Source organism: Monodon monoceros, unplaced genomic scaffold, assembly GCF_005190385.1.
Source record: "Monodon monoceros isolate NGI ecotype Baffin Bay Population unplaced genomic scaffold, NGI_Narwhal_1 Contig534_ctg1, whole genome shotgun sequence".
NCBI lineage: Eukaryota > Metazoa > Chordata > Mammalia > Artiodactyla > Monodontidae > Monodon > Monodon monoceros.
In genome coordinates this window covers 562612-568731 of record NW_021701183.1, presented here as the reverse complement: position 1 = coordinate 568731, position 6120 = coordinate 562612, and positions in this window count along the sequence as shown.

Genomic DNA, 6120 nt, shown 5'->3' with positions numbered 1-6120 from the left:
AAAGCACCAAGTAAGTAGATATGTAAAGGAACACCGAACCTGAGAGATTGTTCCAGCTGAACTGGTCTGACCATCCTCTGCCTTGTTTCCTTACATCATGCAAATCCCATGTGATGATTAACTGGTAAATGGCTGTGTTGTTGTTCCTTATGGTGTGGTGTTTCCTTGTCTGTTTCCCCTCTTAAAAGTAGGCTAAATTTTAAAGTCTTAAAGGTAGCTAAACAATATTAACAAACATAAAGGGGGAAATTGACAGTAACACATAATAGTATGGGACTTTACCAACCCACATGCATCAATTCACAGATCATCCAGACAGAAAATCAATAAGGAAACAAGGCCTTAAACTTCACTTTAGAACAGATAGATTTAATAGATATATATACCATGTCATCCAACAGCAGCATAATACACATGCTTTTCAAGAGTGTATGGAACATTCTCAGGATAAATCACAGACTAGTCCACAAAACAAGTCTCAATAAATTTAAGAAAATTGAAATTATATCAAGCATCTTTTCCAAACACAATGCTATTGGACTAGAAATCAACTATAAGAAATAAAACTGAAAAAGCCATAAAGACGTGGAGGCTAAACAATATGCGGTAAACAACCACTGCATGGCTGCAGAAATCTAAGAAGAAATCAAGAAAACATCTGGAGACAAATGAAAATGTAAATGCAAAGATCCAAAATCTGTGCAGTAAAAGCAGTCCTAAGAGGGAACTTTACAGCAATACAAGTCTAACTCAGGAAATAAGGAACATTTCAAATGAACAACCTAACCATATACCTAGAGGAAGTAGAAAAAAAAGAACAAATGAAATACAAAGTTAGTAGAAGAGAAGAAATAATAAATATCAGAGCAGAAATAAATGAAATAGATACTTTAAAAACAATAGAAAATATCAATAAAACTAAGAACTGGTTTTTTGAAAAGATAAAAAAATTGATAAACCTTTGGCCAGACTCATTAAGAAAAGAAAAAAAAAAAGAGAGAGAGAGAGGACTCAAATAAATAAAATCAAAAATGAAAAAGAAATTACAACTGATATCACAGAAATACAAAAAATCATGAGGTCACTATGATCAATGATATGCCAATAAAATAGACAAGCTAGAAGAAATAAATTCTTAGAAATGTACACTCTCCCAACTGAATCAGAAATAAATACAAAATATACAGACCAGTTACCAGTAATGAAATGGAATCAGTCATATAAAACTCCCAACAAACAAAAGTTCAGGACCAAAAGCTTCACAGGTGAATTCTACCAAATATTAAGGAAGAATTACTGCCATCCTTCTCAGAGTATTCCAAAAATTGTGGAGGAAAGAATGCTTTCAAACTCATTCTAGCAGGCCAGAATCAACCTCACATCAAACCCAGACAAAAACACTACAAAACAAGAAAATTACAGGTCAATATCCCTGATGAACATAGATGCAAAAATTCTCAACAAAATAGTAGGGAACTAAATTCAATAATACATTAAAAGAATCATATACCATGATAAAGTGGGATTTATCCCAGGGATGGGTCAATATCCAAAAATCAATCAGTGTGATAAACCACATTAACAAATTGAAGAATAAAAATTATATGATCATCCCAATAGATGCAGAAAAAGCTTTTGACAAAATTCAACACCCGTTTATGTTTAAAAAATTTCACAAAATGGGTATAGATGAAGCATACTTCAACTTAATAAAATGCCACAGACAAATGGAAAGATCCTGTTCTCATGAATTGGAAATATCAATATTGTCAAAATGAACATCCTACCCAAGGCAATCTACAGATTCAATGCAATCCCTATCAAAACATCAATGGCAGTTTTCACATAACTAGAACAAAAATTCTGTAATTTTTGTGGAGACACTAAAAGCCTGAATAGCCAAAACAATCTTGAGAAAGGATAACAATGCAGGACATATCATATATTCTACTATGCAATGAACAAAGTCTCTTAAATCTTTGTGAATTGTGTAAAACTCATTAATTTTCTTTATGAGCCCTAGAGGAATCTGGATAGTGTCCTGAAGTTTTTTCTTTATTGATCAAATTTTTATATTATTTGATATATAACCAGTTTTGCTTTGTTGCTGATGTTGCAAGTAATTCAATAATGGCACAATATATACAGATTAAGTTATGGTCAACTTCCCATAACTAAGTTTGTAGAAATTTGAAATCAGGTTATTATATTAATACCAATATCCTATATTCCACAATTTATCCTGTTTTCCCACTTAATGTTCCTAGCAAAATTGGGCAACCCAAAAGTTTTTGAATTGTGATAAAGATGTAGGCACAAGTTCTTGCTCTAAAGATATGATCTGATAGCCATATTTTCTCCTTACTGGTTAATTTATTAGAATGTCTCTGCCTCTCTTTTAGTAGCTTGAAGTATGGTTCATTGTTCAGCGTTTTGTGTCAGAGTGAGAGATTTCCTTGCTACCAGGTTCCCTCCACAGACTAAGTTAATCAAATACAAAACAAGAGAGATTTCTACCGTAATAAATCTTCCTGTGTGTTAAGACAATATGTCGCTTTGTAGTTCCTTCAATAAAGCCAGAAAGGATTATACCTACAGCTTTTTTTAAGCATTGCCCATGACATTAGCATAGTCTTCCAATCCAACCCTATCACAATAGACGCTTTGACGGGAAAATTTCCCAATTTTGCTCTCAGCAATCTAAGTTAGATGGTCAACACTTAGGACAACTGACAGATTCTATTATAAAAATTCATACACATTTTTCTTAGTGGCAGGAATAAAAGAAATTGATTTCCATCTCTGTAAATCCTAATTGATCAAATATAATTATACTTTGAACATAAAACAGCTTTCCATTTCAAGTCTTTTGATTTTTGCAATAGCTGTAAAACTTTGTGACTACTAAAAATGGACGTTTACTTATTTTGAATGTCCTTCTTCCTTTGAACATGTCCTTTTGTAAATAAAATGAGTGAAAATCCACGTGGTATTTTATAGTTAATTTTTCAAATATAGCAGATCATATGAGATTGATTTGAATTTAACTTCTTTAAAGAAAATATGAAATTTCATAGAAATTTCACTTTTATTTTTGCATGTTTTACAGTCACCAGCCATCTTTTTAAAGTTATTACTTTCAGAGAGCATAGCTGTAACTTATTTTGAGTACACACCTTCAGGCCTAGACAGCCCCCCTCCTTAAGCTAATAATGAAAACACTCTGTCTCATAAGCTCCTTTTTGTCAAGATAGAAAGCTGAGCCATGTTGTAAATGAGTTGATGATTTCATTAAGATCTACTTTTCCACTGGATAAGCTTAATCAAATACTTTCCAGTGTTTACACTTTACATTTCCTCTTAATACCAAATCATTTCTCAAGAATATCCGTCGTTGATTTCTTTATTTTATTCTAACTCTTCTTTATAATGTTACTAAGATTATATACCACATATTAACTATTAATAGACCATTCTTCCCCTTGCGCTACAACTGGATTCTCATAGTCACTCCCTTTCCACCCACAAAAAAATTCTGGATTCATATTGAAACACTAGTATTTGAGTAAGAATAGAGAGAATAACTATGTTGGCTCAAGACAATTTCCCCAACCAATGATTAAATATTAAGCAATAAGTGGTATTGTCTTCAGCTGTGCTACAAATTCTGGTTTGAGTTATTGGAGGGAAAAATTCTTTGTCTATTGAAATTGTATGTATGGATTTAGGAACTTGGGATATGTCAGTGAATAAAATCTCTACCCTCAAGGAGCTTTCATTCTAGTGATATTCCCCTTTAAATCTGTCCCCACACCCTGCCAATTCTCTATTCTACCTAAACTTCTTGCATTATTCCTTTTTGTTGTTTACTTTTTTAATTTTTATTTTTTATTGGAGTACAGTTGATTAACAATGTTGTGTTACTTTCAGGTGTACAGCAGAGTGATTCAGTTATACATATACATATATCTCTTCTTTTTCAAATTATTTTCTCATTTAGGTTATTACAGAATATTGAGTAGAGTTCCCTGTGCTATACAGTAAGTCCTTGTTGTTTATCTATTTTAAATATAGCTGTTTCTACATGTCAATCCCAAACTCCCAATCTATCCCTTCCCCTCATCCTTCCCCCTTGGTAATCATAAGTTCATTCTCTAAGTCTGTGAGTCTTTTTCTGTTTTGTAAATAGGTTAGTATGTATCATTATTTTTAGATTCCTCGTATAAATGATATATGATATTTGTCTTTTGCTGTCTGACTTATTTCAATTAGTATGATAATCTCTAGGTCCATCTATGTTGCTACAAATGGCATTATTTCATTATTTTTAATGGCTGGGTAATATTTCATTGTGTATATGTACCACATCTTCTTTATTCTTTCCTCTGTTGATAGACATTTAGGTTGTTTCCATGTCTTGGCTATTGTAAACAGTGCTGCAGTGAACAATGAGGTGGATGTCTTATCTTCTCAAATTATGGTTCAAATTATGTTCAGAAGTGGGATTTCTGGGTCATATTGTAATTCTATTTTTAGTTGTTTAAGGAACGTGCATACTGTTCTTCATAGTGGCTATAACAATTTACATTCCTACCAAAAGTGTAGGAGGGTTCCCTTTTCTCCACACTGTCTCCAGGATTTATTGTTTGTAGATTGTTCTGGTGATGGCCATTCTGACTGCTGTGAGGTGATATCTCATTGTAATTTTGATTTTCATTTCTCTAATAATTAGAGATGTTGAACATCTTTTCATGTGCCTCTTGGTCATCTGTATGTCTTTTTTGGAGAAACGTCTATTTAGGTCTTGTGCCCATTTTTTGACTGGATTGTTTGTTTGTTTGTGTGTTTATTTTTGATAATGAGCTATTTGTAAATTTTGGAGATTAATGTCTTGTTGGTCACACCATTTGCAAATATTTTCTCCCATTCTGTGGGTTGTATTTTCATTTTGTTTATGGTTGCTTTGCTGTGCAAAAGCTTTTGGGTTTAATTAGATCTCATTTGTTTAATTTTGTTTTTAATTCAATTACTCTAGGAGATGGATCAAAAAAGATATTGCTGTGATTTATGTCAAAGAGTGTTCTGCCTATATTTTCCTCTAAGGGTTTCATAATATCTGATCTTACATTTAGGTCTTGAATCCATTTTCAGTTTATTGCTGTGTATGGTGTTAGAGAATGTTCTAATTTCATTTTTTTTTTAACCTGTAGCTGTCCAGTTTTCCCAGAACCATTTATTGAAGAGACTGTCTTTTCTCCATTGTATAGTCTTGACTGCTTTGTCGTAAATTAATTGACCATCAGTACGTGGGCTAATTTCTGGGCTTTTTATCCTGTTCCATTAATCTATATTTCTGTTTTTATGTCGGTACAAAACTGTACTGATGACTGTAGCCTTGTAGTATAGTCTCTAGTCAGGAAACCTGATTTCTACAGCTCTGTTTGTTTTTCTCAAGATTACTTTGGCTATTCAGGATCTTTTATGTCTCCATACAATTTGGAAGATTTCTTTTGTTTTATTTCTGTTAAAATGTCATTGGTAATTTGATAGGAACTGCACTGAATCTGTAGATTGTCTTGGAGAATATGGTCATTCGTACAATATTGATTCTTCCAATCCAAGAACATAGTATATCTCTCCATCTGTTTGTGTCATCTTCAATTTCTTTTATTAGCATATTTTAGTTTTCAGAGTACAGGTCTTTTGACTCCTTAGGAAGGTTTATTCCTAGATATTTTATTCTTTTTGATGCTGTGGTAAATCGAATTGTTTCTTTAATTTCTCTTTCTGATCTTTCATTTTTTAGTGTATAGAAATGCAACAGATTTCTGTGTATTTATTTGGTATCCTGCAACTTTACTGAATTCACTGATGAGCTCTAATAGTTTAGTTTTCTGGTAGACTCTTTAGGATTTTCTATGTATAGTAACATGTAGTAACATGTCATCTGCATACAGTAAGTTTTACTTACTTCTTATTTTCCAATTTGGATTTACTTTATTTATTTTTTCTTCTCTGATTGCTGTGGCTAGGAGAATTAAAGTTGTAATGACCATATTCAAATGTTTCTTAGAAGATAGGCATTGCCACTCAATGCCACTTTGTTCTGAACATATTGGT